The sequence below is a fragment of the Bactrocera neohumeralis genome, unplaced genomic scaffold, assembly GCF_024586455.1.
Source record: "Bactrocera neohumeralis isolate Rockhampton unplaced genomic scaffold, APGP_CSIRO_Bneo_wtdbg2-racon-allhic-juicebox.fasta_v2 cluster09, whole genome shotgun sequence".
NCBI classification, from domain to species: domain Eukaryota; kingdom Metazoa; phylum Arthropoda; class Insecta; order Diptera; family Tephritidae; genus Bactrocera; species Bactrocera neohumeralis.
In genome coordinates, this window is record NW_026089622.1 from 10,907,022 (window position 1) to 10,921,487 (window position 14,466).

Here is a 14,466-nt window from a genome sequence, read left to right on the forward strand (position 1 = left end):
TTTGATTTATGCTTGTATAAGTTTATTAAATGTAAGACTTCGCTCATTCCCAACCCATTTTGCATATTGTTTCTGTAAATTAACAATATTAAAGTAAATATTAATATAATATGTGAGATTAACACACAATTGGATTTATCTAAAAACAGAAAGGTTTATTGTTATTATGTACACAAATTGAATTAGGATAAAATGTTTAAGTACATTGTAAATCCCGGTCTACTAACCAAAAAACAGAAAATCGACAATTGAAGGTTTCTTTCTTCCAATACCTTAGTAGACCAACGCTGTACTCTTTAACTTATTAAATTAGTTAATTTATGCAGTTTACTTCTCTTACACAAATATTTTAACTATAGCATTTTATATAATGGAAAACAAATGACTTCCTGAGCACGCTTTTCTGATTTTATCTCTGGTCAGTGCCGTTTGTCAAAAATCATGTCATATATGTAAGGGTACCCTGCAAGACGGGCAGCTGTTAGCAAACGTGTAAGCGGCTTGTTATTGTTCACTTTTGCATTCGTTAAAATATTTGTTACTTTTGTTCAGAGAGTGGGAAAAAAGTAACACATACCTATTTGATGTTCAATGGTTATCTCGCTCTAACCAATGGCAAGTATCGCATGCTGCCTTGTTCTAACAGAATACATGCATTTGTTAGCAAATCTCTTCACAGTATGTTACGGGTAACAAATTCTTTTGTTAGCGCATTGCTTACCTATGTGTTATGGATAACAAAAAGTATTTGTTACCCGAATATCTGTTAGTGTTATTATTTTCGTTATCAGTTTGTTACCTATAACATATAAGCATGTTAGCAAGAACAAGCAGTAACAAGATTATCTGTTACCCATTTGTTACTTCTAGCAAATTCAATTCTTTTAAATAAAATTCAGTTTTTTTATTATTTCGCTTTATTTAATAATAACATCAAAATAATCAAATATTTACTTAAACTAATAGCGAGCTCCGCGTAATGCTCGTCCTCCAAGTCACCGGTGATGCGGCTAATTGGATGGTGCGTCTTTGTTATACGCATCCAAACGTTCCAAATGATTTCTGTAATATTAAAAATTTTAATTACACACACAACATTCAATTCACAATGCTTACCTTTTTCTCGTTGTTAATCTTTTTCGTTTACTCTATATAAAAGAAATTAATAACATATATAGTATAAATGTATATAAGAAATTAATTATAAAATATCAAATATTTCATTACGAACTTACCTCTTTAAAAACCAAAATAAACTGCGCTTTTCGTTTTCTTCTTCTTGAAAAATTGGGCATTCGTCTCTCCTATTCTAGCAAGTTAATATTACAATATGTTTAGAATGTCGATAGTTTTCAAAATTGAAAATTTACTGGAGTTAAGTTCAGTTATCCTACTGAGGAATGAGCTTTGTCACATGGTACAATCCCAAGGACTTTTTATTCTTTCCAGTGTTAATTTTGCAGAGTGAATCTGATATCATTTCTTCAATCTTAAAAGGACCTATTCTTATTTCATCCATTTTAGATCTATTTAACTTATTACAGTCCATTATGTATACCATATCGCCTTTTTGGAAATTGTAATCTATTCTATTTCTGTCAAATCTGGCCTTGTTTAATTCATGTGATTTGTTTGATCTGAGAAATGCTGTATGTCTGTCTTTTTCCAGTTCTCCGGGTTCCAATTGTTTTATTTTTAGGTCCACTGGTAATACATCAGTTGGTTCTCCATTTAACAGGTACAGAGGGAATATCCTGTCACAGTGTGGTTTGTTGAGTTATAGGCTTTCACACAATCCATTGCTACGGTCGTCCAAGCTGTTATTTTTCCTTTGCTGTTTAAGACACATCTAATCCTATTTACCAGCGTCTGATTTAACCTCTCATTATAACCATTTGAAAATGGAGAATCCACCGCAGTAAAAATTAAACCAACAGAATGGTTTTTTAAATATTTTTTTAACTCTTGTGAATTCAGTGCTGGATATTGATCAGAGAGCAATACTCAATTTCATTGTCCTTGATTACTTGATCTTCTAGTTTTATGTAGTCCTTAGCCAGTTGTGACCTCGAGCATGAAATGTAAGCATAACGAGTAAAAAGATCTACTAACAAGTGTAGATACCTTTTTGAAGACCTGTTGCCACCAAACCCTCCTATTGTGTCTATGGACATGATTTGAAAAGGTTTTTATGCCGGTCGTAGTTGTGACATGAGTCCATAATTTTTATTTAATCTTGATTTGTTTTTTATACAAACTTCATATTGACGGCAAACCAACTTTATATTATTTAATAGGTTTGGTGCTGTATAGAGAGGTCTTATTTTCGACTCAATCTGATTTATTCCCACATGACACAAATGTTCATGCACCTTTCTTATTAATACCTTACTGTAGTCTTCGGACAAAATAATTTCTTTCTTCTTGTTTCTCTATTTGTAGTACCATTCTCTTTAATGAAACTGTACTTGTCGTTTACTTTGGGGTTTTATTTTGGTCTTATAATATTTCCTCAATCTTTATAATAATAACTGTGTTTAAGTTGTCTTCTTCATTTTCGTGACTTTCATATACAGGGGTTCTGCTCAAGCAATCCGCTTCAGTATTGTTTCTACCTGGGTTGTATTTTATTACAAAGTTGTATTGTGATAGGTAATGAGTCATGTCTCCCAGTTCATCATGTGTTCTGCTCTTAATATTTAAATTTTCTAGCGGCTTATGGTCCGTATAAATTGTAAATGAGTTTCCTATCAGAAAGTGTTGCCAAAATTTTAGACTTTCTTTTATGGCTAAGCATTCTAAAAATAAAGCTTTCTTCTTTTTTTGTGTTTCATTTAGCTTCTTTGAAAAATATGCCACTGGTTTGATTTCTCCATATTTCTGTGTTTGTTTAAGTATTGCACCTACTCCTTTTATACTTGCATCCGTGTATATAAATGTTGGTGCATCTCTATCAAAAATAGCTAGAATTGGGGCAGAGCATAAATATTTCTTTATTGTTTGGAAAGCCTCTTCACAATCATCTGACCAAATGAAATTGACGTTTTTTCTAAGTAAATTGTGTATTGGGTCAAGAGTTATTGATGCATTAGGAATATACTTGTTATAAAAATTTACTTTACCTAGAAATTGTCTTATTTGTTTCTCGTTTTGTGGTGCTGCAAATTCCGCTATAGATCTGAGGTTATCTTTTAGAGGTGTGATTGTATTACCTTTTACTATGTGTTTTACTTACAGATTGTCCTGCAAATTTACATTTCATTAACTTCAGACGGAATCCTTCTTCAGCAATTGCATCTAGCAGTCTTGACAAATGGTCCAAATGCTGGTTAAAAGTTTCTGAAAATATCATAATATCGTCTACATATATAATTCATTACTAAATTTGATAGGTTGTGTTTTCTTATCACATTCGTGAGGATTCTTTGAAATATAGCAAGAGATGTTTTCAGCCCAAAAGGGAAGGCAAGTCCATTGATAATGACCTTCCTGTGTAACAAAGCCTGTCTTTTCTCTGTCACTGATCCTTAGTGGTATGGACCAAAAAGCAGAACTAATATCAAGCGTAGTAAAATACTTGCAGTTTATCGTTTTTACTAATAGATCTTCTATTAGAGGAAAAGGCTGTGCCTGTGGGGTAATAATCTTATTAAGGTCTCTGAAATCAATACACAGTCTTGACTTTCTCCCTCTACGTATCATGTTTGAAAGCCAATGTTACTGGTGCTGCAAATGGGCTATAGGATTCTTCGATTAGTTCATTCTTTAGCAATTGTCCAATTTGCTTATCGATTTTTTGTCTATCATCTAAAGAGCATCTACTATATGGTCTCTTTGAGCAATATTTAATAATTTAAAAGCTGCATAGTTTTTAACTTGGCCTACATCAGACTTATCTTTGGCACATACTTACATATGTGTTTATAATCATTTAGTAATGCACTTCTTTGGTCATCATCTAAATAACTAGTTTCTACGAGTATATCAAATTTCTTCACATCTATGCCCTCATTGAAATTTATTTTATATTGTAATATTTCTGACTTTAACTCTTTAGTTTCAGAATCTTCATTACTTTTATATTTATCTTCACGGGGGCTGATATATTCATGTACACTTGGGATGGCAATTTCTTTAAGTTGGATATTTAAATTCCCATCATGGGTTAACCCAAGCCGTTTTTTTGTATCCAGTCCCAAAAGCAAATTATGTGTAAAGTTTTTATCATTATAAATGAATGTATTTATTTCCTTTTTAATATTCCGTATTTCTCCATTTAATTTTATTAAGCCAGTTGTTTTTCCCCCACCACCAATCGTATTGAATTTATTTTCAAAATAATTTTCCTTACAATTTGTTACTTTTATTAACTTCGAATTTATTAAGGTTATATTTGAACCAGGGTCATACCTGTGCGTTTTAGTGTATTATTCAGTATAACCTCAACTTCTATTAGTAGGGGAATATTTAGTATATGGTATCCTGAAATTGATCAATCTCCAACATCAAGTTTTTGCAGTGTTTTACTCTGTAATTTTTGTCTTCCTTGTACCAGCACAAGTCCCTAGGGTGAAATCTATTTTTCTTTCCCATCTTATAACATATTTGCCAAGGTGTTCTCTTTTTATTTTCCATTTCTGGTTTGAAATTCAGTGCATACATTACAGAAGACCAACTCTTATCAGCGAATGTTTTAAGAAAACTCACTTGCCATATTTTCCATAGGGTGTTTAAAACATGTTTAATTAACATGGACTCATACCAATCATTTTCTGAGTCATTCAAGAATAATCTCAAAGCGCTAATTCTCTCTGTATCACTATTTAAATCAAATCTTGCACATTCATTTTCAAAACTTTGCAACCATTGTTTAGCATTAGTGGTCTTGTTATCAAACTTCATTAAAACAAATTTTTTATTTAATTTGTTCAAAATGTTATGTTTTTCTTCGTTTACCTTGGATTTATTACATAATTTCTCTAAGATTTCCAATAATTTTCCATCTGTAATAGATCGACTTGTGACTTGAGTCATTTCTTGTAATAAATAATCATTAAACATCATTTTCCAACATCATCTTTGTACAGAGCTAAAATATCACTTGGCATGGACACCCACACTTTTCTATTATTACCTCTTCTCTGTAGATACACAAGTGAAGTGAGTTAGTGAAGAGACGTGTTTTTTTCTGGTGCTCCGTTTATGGCCCCAAATTCGGTAGGAAATAATTCAAAATTAGTTCCTAAGCGCGTCGAAATACACACGGTGTCCACATCAACTCAACGAAAGCAGAAAACGAGAGTAAAAAAGTTATAAAAGCGGTGAGTGTTAAAACACTTAATAAATATCTATTAATTTGGGAGAAGGTACGCACAAAAGGGAAATAGCGAAGAGCGCATTTTCTTAGCTTTCCCTTTACACACCTACTTGGATCCCACAACCCACAATCCACACAAAGAGAAATTCCTGGGGATTACAACTTGAGGAATTTACGAGCAACAGCTGCAATAGTGGACTGCTATAGGAATAGCTGAGGAAATGTCAGCTAAACCTAAAGCAGCATTTACCATTACTGGTAATAAGGAGGATCATAGTTCGTTCACAAGGAGCAATAAGACCCCCCGATCACCTGATCGACAATGCGCTCAGACGCTAAAAGTTGCTACACCAACGACACAAGAAGTGACCCCAACAAACACGGTCTCGCACGATGTGACTGAATTAAATAACGTCACAATGCCAACTAAAAAGGCTAGCGCAGCCGATTTGCCAACACAAGGCACCACTAGCAGCGAAAACGCAATAAGTGTGAGCGAAGGAGAGAGCGCACTTATTGATCTGGGCACACTAATAGAAGAGCTAATTGCGCTCACCCATGGCCAAAAACAAAGGCATGTTAACCAACACATGCGTAACATAATCGACAAGATCTCGCAACTGCAAAAACAAGCAGTAGCAGAGGTTAGAGAGTCGGCTATCCACCCAACCGCCCAGGCGAAGAGAGGTCGCAGTACGCTCACTGAAGAACCAATGGTGGAGGAGCAGACTCTACAACAAAGCAAACGGTCATGCATCAATTCGCCGAAAACACGAGCAAGAACAAGTTTAATTGGTCAGTTCAAACGATCAGTAATAAGTTTTCAAATGTTAGAAACCACGGCAAAGTCGCCAACAACAAAAATATTAAGCACGCAGCTAGCGAAAGGGCCTGATAATAAGGCAACAACAAATAATCCAATGGAGGAACAATGGAATGTAGTAGCTAAGAAAGCCAACCAGAAACCAGCAAAATTACCAAAAACAAAACCACAAGCGATATTAATTTCAAAAAATGGGGACCTTTCCTATGCGGAGATCCTAAGAAAAATCAAGTCCGATTCAACACTTAGCGGATTCGGAAATAACGTCACTAAGATACGTAAAACGCAAAACGGTGAAATGTTGCTACAGCTAAGCGGGACTGCGATCCCAACCGACTCCCAGGAGAACATGAAGAAGTGTCTAGGGGATCAAGCCCACGTTAAACTTCTGACCCAGGAGACTCTACTGGAGTGCAAAGACCTTGATGAAGTTACAAGCAAGGAAGAAGTCCTTTACGCACTACAGAAAGAATTAGGTAACACTGAACTGACGATCTCAACAATAAAGAACTTGAGAAAGTCCTGTGGAGACACCCAAACAGCTCTCATTAAACTCCCGGTTGAGGCAGCTAGACAGCTTCTACTGACTAGGAAGCTGAAAGTTGGATGGGTAAATTGCCGTATTCGAGAATACAAACAACCACAGCGGTGCTTTAAATGTCTCGATTATGGACACACTGCAAAAACCTGCAAAAATGAGGACAGATCCAGACTCTGTCGAAGATGTGGCGAAGGAGAGCACCAGGCAAAGGACTGCAACAACAAGCCAAAATGTTTGCTCTGCTTGAATGCCGGTAGAAAGGAAATCGATCACTTTACTGGAAGCGTCAGGTGCCCAGTATACAAGAAGGCAGCCCAGCAGGTAATATGAGGTTTCTACAATTGAACTCAAACCACTGTCAAGCGGCTCACGACTTATTAAAACATTCAGTTGCCGAAAAGCAAATTGATGTGGTTCTACTAAGCGAACCATATAAAATCCAACAGGGCGTAACCTGGATAAGTGACACTCGAAGGAAAGCGGTTATATGGAAATGTAACCCTAATTTCGCGCAACTGGAAGCACCCTTCTCTTCTGATGGTTTTGTTCGATCAACAATTAATGATATTAATGTATATAGCTGCTACTTAATATCGTCGTATTATCGACAACCTAGTGGCCGATGCCAGAGGCAAAATGAAAGTTATAATAGCTGGTGACTTTAATGCCTGGGCTATCGAGTGGGGATGCAAAAGAACCAACAGCAGAGGAAAAACCTTACTAGAAGCTTTTGCTTCTCTTGATCTGGAGCTTTTAAATGCTGGCAACCAATGCACATTCAACAAAGGTGGCCGACAATCTGTGATAGACCTAACGTTCGTACACTCGAGCTTAGTTCGCAAATCTCATTGGGAAATTAGTGATCATTACACTTTTAGCGATCACTATGCAATCATATTCGAAATAAATACCACACACGAACGACAGCGTTTACCGACCCTTAAAAGAAGTAACTGGCGACCCGCAACGTTCGACCCAGACCTTTTTGTAGAAGTCTTCAGGCCAACTACTCTTCCCGACAATTTGTTGTCGGCTAACAGAGCTGCTTACACGATTATGAGCGGTATGAAGAGTGCATGTGACGCTACAATGTCTAAGTTATCTCGACGCAAACACCATTCCCCAGTGTATTGGTGGAATGAGACGATCGCCAGGTTACGCAAAGAATGCCGGCAAGCAAGGCGATTATACCAAAGGTCACGTGGTACACCTGAGTACACCACTCTCCAAAAACATTTTAAGGAGAAAAGAAAACTACTTAAACAATCAATTAAAAAAAGCAAACAGGAATGCTTCCTCAAACTGTGCGACGATGTCGAAAACAACGCTTGGGGACTCGCTTACAAAACGGTAATGGGAAAACTACGCACTGGCGGGCAAATGCCTACCTCCCCCTCAATAATTGAGAGAATTGTTTCGGTCCTCTTCCCTATCCAACCCCCACTCCATCAGGAGATCGTGAGAGTACCACAAACCCAGGCTATCCCAGCTGTTTCGAATGAAGAAGTCCAAGAAGCATGCAAACGGTTAAACCCATCTAAAGCCCCAGGACCAGATGGAATTCCGAATGTAGTGCTAAAAACAGCGATCACTACAAACATAGACCCCTTTCGAACCATGTATAATACATGCATCCAGGAAGGCTGCTTTCCCACCATATGGAAAAGGCAAAACCTGATACTATTGCCGAAACCTAACAAACCAATGACCGAACCGTCCCACTTTCGGCTTCTTTGCATGTTAGACTCCGCTGGAAAGATTCTGGAGCGGATCATATACCAACGGCTAAATAAGGCAATCGACGATGCCGGTGGGTTATCACCCAACCAATTCGGATTCAGAAAGGCAAGATCCACAATTGCAGCTGTAAATTTAGTAAAGACCATGGCCGAACGGGCTATCAGCGGCAAAAGATGGAAAGGAGGCACAATACAGTACTGTATGGTTGTAACCCTGGATGTAAAGAATGCCTTTAACTCGGCATCCTGGCACAGTATTTTGAGTGCACTAAAACGCTTCTCCGTGCCTCAATACCTTTACAACATAATACTAAGCTATTTCGAGGATAGAATTTTGAGCTACAACACTAGCGAAGGTTCTAAAAAATATAAAGTCTCTGGTGGAGTACCCCAAGGATCTGTTCTTGGGCCACTACTATGGAACGTCATGTACGATGGAGTACTGCGGCTGAAAGTACCGAAAAACGTTCATATTATTGGGTTCGCAGACGATATCGCTGTTGTGGTCATAGCAAAACATATACACGATATAGTTTCGATAACCAACAGAACAATAGTGTTAATAAGCGATTGGCTCGAAACTAACGGACTGAACCTAGCGGAGAGCAAGACCGAAGCGGTACTCATCACTGGCAGAAAAGTCCGTGAAGTTGCCACGTTCAATGCAAAGGGTGTAAGCATCACGACACAACCGGCAATTAAATATTTGGGAATCATACTCGATGCAAGGATGTCCTTTAAAGATCACTTAGCGTACACAGGCGAAAAAGCTACAAAAGTGTGCAGAGCCTTGACCCGGTTAATGCTCAATACCCGTGGGCCAAAGCAAAATAGAAGGCGACTATTAGCTGGTGTACTAAAGTCAGTCGCGCTGTTCGGCGTCCAGATATGGGGAAAAGCTCTAGAAGTAAAATCACATCGCCGTTGCCTTTTTTCGATATATGCCACCTGCGCATTAAGAGTATGTTCTGCGTTCCGCACAGTATCGGAAGATGCTGCTCTAGTTATTGCAGGCTTACACCCTTTAGACCTCCTGGCCAAGGAGATACAATGCTGTACAAATGACAGGTTACCGTACAATACATCAAAAGAAACAGCAAGGGCTGAGACAGTAGATCAATGGCAAAAGCGCTGGGAAGAAAGCGGAAACGGTCGGTGGACATTCCGGCTGATCCCCAATGTCGAACTATGGCTAAATAGACCACACGGTGAGGTAGATTTTCACGTAACTCAACTTCTCACAGGGCATGGCTGCTTTAAAGCATATTTGAAACGGTTCGGGCACGAAAATAACGACACATGTGATTATTGCGGAGGCGATACCGTCGAAAATGTGGAACACACCTTCTTCCAGTGCCCAAAATATAATCTTGAGGGGCAATACCTAAAAGATGTGTTCGGTGTAGACCCAGCTCCCGAAAATCTGGTAAGCCAAGTGGTCGAATCGACAGAGAAGTGGAAAGCTGCTTGCGAAGTTGCAGCCAGGGTAATGGAATCCCAACGTGCCAGCGAACAGCGGCGGAGAAGAAATGTAACGGACAACCACGACTCAAACACACAAACGTTGACGTGACGGGAAGGGTTGGCGACGAACAATGTACGAGGGGGTTATCAGACCAACAGAGGTGGGGCCAAGTAAATGCAACTTGTAACTGAATGCATTTTGACCATCACGTACGCTTGAGTGTCACTCAACCATCCTCCCGACGTAATACTTGACGGTGGTACCGGGGGGAACGGTACATGACGGTAGGAGGTTTAGTTCGGATTAAAGTTCCACACTGACATGGGGTTCAGGCTTTCGATGCTTCCTCCTCGTAAAAAAAAAAAAAAAAAAAAAAAAAAAACGTTTCTCTGTAATGTCTTTTTTATCTTCAAAATTTCTGGTAACCTTATCAATTGAGGGTGGTGTTTTACTGCTTGAAAACCTGGTGGTATGAGGTACGTTATTCCGTCCTCTTTGGTAATCGACTTTATAATCATTATGCTATTCTTTGGATCTTCATCTGCAGCCAACTCAACCTCAAATTGTAATTTCTCCATGATCCACTAATATTGAATCAACTCTGACAATTGTCGATTTATAATATGGTACTGGTACTGGTATGATGGTACTGGAGAATAACACACAATTGGATTTATCTAAAAACAGAAAGGTTTATTGTTATTATGTACACAAATTGAATTGGGATAAAATGTTTAAGTACATTGCAAATCCCGGTCTACTAACCAAAAAACAGAAAATCGACAATTAAAGGTTTCTTCCTTCCAATACCTTAGTAGACCAACGCTGTATTACTTTAACTTATTAAATTAGTTAATTTATGCAGTTTAATTCTCTTACACAAATATTTTAACTATACTATTTTATATAATGCCAAACAAATGACTTCCTGAGCACGCTTTTCTGATTTTATCTCTGGTTAGTGCCGTTTGTCAAAAATCATGTCATATTTGTAATGGTAGTGTTCACTCACTCTATTGTAAAGCTGCGTTCACAACGTACAAAGCTTACATTAATTTTTTGGAAAAATGTTATTTTGAAAATGTATTTTATTTTTATAATATACCAAAACCGCTTAATACTCGCTCTACTAAATTTCATATTACCGTAATGAAAATGCCGTCAGCATATACTGCAGGCAATAGGCACGGCAGTACAGTTAGTATAACATAAATTTTATCCTGTCGAGATGCCCTGTTATGATAACAAATGCCCACATACAGATTTGGCAATGGCAGTAGTAATTGATATCACAGTTGGTATGCCATAAGCTTTAGCATGTCGGTATGCCACGTAATACATTGGGGATGCATTCGAATGGCGTGTGCGCGAGTAATACCATGTTCAGACTGACACTTAATCACACGATTTCGGGTCTTGAGTAGTTTATCCCACTAACCTTATAAATTTTCAAGAGTTCGCCATACAAAAGTGATAATTCAAAACCAGTGAAGAGATTAATAGCGGGATTCTGTAACCAGTGTCTAGTGTCTATTTGAGACATTTTGAGGTAAAATCTCAATTTGTGACTAGTTATTATTCACTAAACAGTCTCTAGCGTTAGTCTCAAAATGTTGCCTCAAATTTGAGACCTGGTAGTTAGCAGGTCACAAAACTAAAAAGAACTCTTGTCTGCCATTTTGAATATACTGAATAGAGATCATCATCAAGAATGATGGAAAGAAGATTGCGCAATGCGCATGTTTGTTTTCAGTCAGCTGTTCTTGCTGACGTCACGGTTGACTTATTATTCGCCCGAGCTTTTGAAAGTGAATTCGATTGTGTTTTCAAGTGTTGTATTAATTGTGAAATTTTTTATTTTTTAAAATGCGTTGCGCAGTGTTCGGGTGTAATATTAATAATGGTAAAAATTGTGCTACGAATTGGAGATTTTTTCATTTCCCTAAAGATAAAGCAGTACTAAAATAATGGATTAATTTTTGTCGTCGCACGGACAAAATTAATGTTAAAAATGCATGCATTTGTGAAGTGCACTTCGCGCCAGAAGCCTTCGAAAGAAACTTGCAGTTTGAAATGGGTAATTATAGCATTTTGATTACAATAATTTTACTTTTATAACCAAACACTCTTGCACGTTTAAGTTCGCGGAATCCAATTAAGTTGCTACCTAGGGCTTTTCCCACGTTAACCACTGCTCCTGCAGAGGCTAATGAACGGCAAAAAAGAATGGAGTCTCGTTTCAAAAAAGAGATGTTAACGACAATTTTGAAGAATACCGCCCCTGTTGAAGTAATTCAAGAAAACGAGGTTGGAGAGGTACTTCAAACTGCAGGAGAGGAGGTCATCGATGAGAAAGACGAGAAAATACTGCATTTGGAAACAGAAATGTTAGTCCTAATTGATATTGATGAAGTATCTTTTTCTTAAATAAGTATGTGTATTTCTTATTCTTTTTAGACAAAGGCTGAATAGTGTTGATAGCACTTTGGTAAGTGCAAAAACGAGCAGTTAGCAGAAGTTGAACTCCTTAGGATTTCTATTAAAACCTCGGAATTCCACAGTAATAATTTGGAGCAAAAACTTAGCTGCATTTTCACCAACGGCCAGGTAAGTGCCCAAATTCTAAAAAGTATGTCGCAAAATATATTAAAGTTCATTACACATACAGAAATTGAAAAAAAAAAGAAATGTGGTGTCGTTGGACACCAGGTAGGAACGAAGTTCCTTCGGATAATGTAGAATCGATACAATTTGCAAAAAAAAAATTGTGCTTAATTTTATGTAGGTTGTCCTGATTTTTCTCTCAAATTTCGCTGATTAGTTTTTATTCAAGTACAGATAAGTATTAAGAAAACTCTACTGTCGTCGGCAAATATAGGAAATATTCAAGTTAGCGGGAACGACAACTGTCGGCCAGCAGTCGTGTCGTCTGTATTTTAATATTTGACAGATGTAGTTTGCAGTCTGTCGCGCTCTATGTGTTCCGCACTTCACTCAAAACTAATTTGCATACACAATAATGTTACAGATTTTCATGCCTAATTATTTTGCAAAACCTAAAGGTAGGCTATAACCAGAGAACGTATATTATAGAGAAGGTCCAACAGCGGACAAGCGTGTGAACTGTCAATAGCTAACAAAATGCGATGGGTGCATTTCACCACAGCTAGCTAAGAAGGAGAAATCTTAACAGTGGCGCGTGAACAGAGCTGAGCATTTAATGAAAATTATGCTCAGAAGCATGCATTGCTATTACAGACGTATGTTGGCCTTTTGCTTATGTATATTTTTATATGCTCATATGCCATCATGTTAATTGATGTGATTATCATTTTGCGTATTTCAATGAATATATGCATAATTTATGTCATTCTAATTAAATTATGCTATTTTCAAAACAATATTTGTAGTTAATGTGCAATTAAGAGTTATTTATTAAAATATTTCTTATGTTTGAGAATATATGTATGTATGTATTATAATTTCTTATGTATATGAATATGTTTGTAAATATAATATACATATGTATGTATGTATATGTATATGAGATACTATCATAATATCATAAAAACTTAATATATGTACATATTACAATAATATGTCATTTAATGTTCATACGCATCTATATATCAGCGCATAATTACATATGCACATATGTATGTATGTAAGTACAATTCAAATTCAAATAGTAATGTCATTTATCAGTAAAAAGTGTGCGCGCACTGCTCTATATGTACATATGTACATGCATATGTGTACGACATTGCCGAACAAATAATGTATACCAACCAACATACAAATATGAGTACACATGTAAATAAGTATGTGCGCATGACATTCCCACACAAATAATGCATACACAACATACATACTTATACATACGTTCACATGTAGATATGTCACCCGCAAAAACTACGAATATTGCTCTACAAAAACCACAATGGTTTCAAGTAGCATCAGCAGCGTCACAAGTTAATATGGCAGCCAAGTCGATGCCCAAATTTGTAGAAAAATACACAACAACAATATTTTCATTCATGAACGCAAGCGCACTTTCAACAGGCAAACTTGCTTCATTCATAAAAACAGACGCCGTAACATCTCCCCGATCATGGCTTTGCCGTCAAGCGTCTTTTCGCGACGATGGCAAAAGCTAAAAATCATAAACTGAACAATTTCTGATATTTGTATGAGAAGAAAAAAGACAACCCCGCAAATATAAGTATAGAATAAAATTGACAACATAGTTTATTTGTCGATTTTCAAGTCAAGAAATGTGCCAAAATATATAAAATATTCAATATTCCTCTGATTTATGTGTACAGTGGATCCCGGTTAAGTAGTACTCCGCTTATATGGGAATCATCCCTCTTAACTGCCTGTATCTTGCTGCATCTCACGGTTGGTTTTTTGATATATGTACATAGAAATTATTGTTTTAAGTACTACTCGCTTCAGTATCCGCACTCGCTTATGTGCCATATTAGATTTTTTTTAACAAACCACAAAAAGCTGTATCTTTGATTGTGGCACATAACCGGGATTGACTGTATTTGTCAAGGAATGTACAAAATATTGTTA

General features: G+C 36.9%; 2 long non-coding RNA genes across 6 annotated transcripts; one reads left to right on the plus strand and one right to left on the minus strand.

The window, feature by feature from the left end:
* Window positions 1-642: 642 nt before the first annotated feature.
* LOC126764516 (uncharacterized) lies at window positions 643-10,933 on the minus strand. 5 transcript variants are annotated; one of them, XR_007668032.1, is made up of 5 exons: window positions 10,651-10,824; window positions 3,236-10,562; window positions 1,236-3,178; window positions 1,117-1,148; window positions 643-1,062 (listed from the first exon to the last, which is right to left on the minus strand). It is a non-coding gene; the product is annotated as an uncharacterized LOC126764516 (long non-coding RNA). The 5 variants fall into 5 exon arrangements; XR_007668033.1 differs by having other exon boundaries at window positions 1,236-3,188; XR_007668034.1 differs by having other exon boundaries at window positions 1,236-3,049; window positions 3,123-10,562.
* Window positions 10,934-11,387: 454 nt separating this feature from the next.
* Window positions 11,388-12,502, plus strand: LOC126764518 (uncharacterized). Its single transcript, XR_007668036.1, has 3 exons — window positions 11,388-11,962; window positions 12,027-12,272; window positions 12,343-12,502. It is a non-coding gene; the product is annotated as an uncharacterized LOC126764518 (long non-coding RNA).
* Window positions 12,503-14,466: the final 1,964 nt, after the last annotated feature.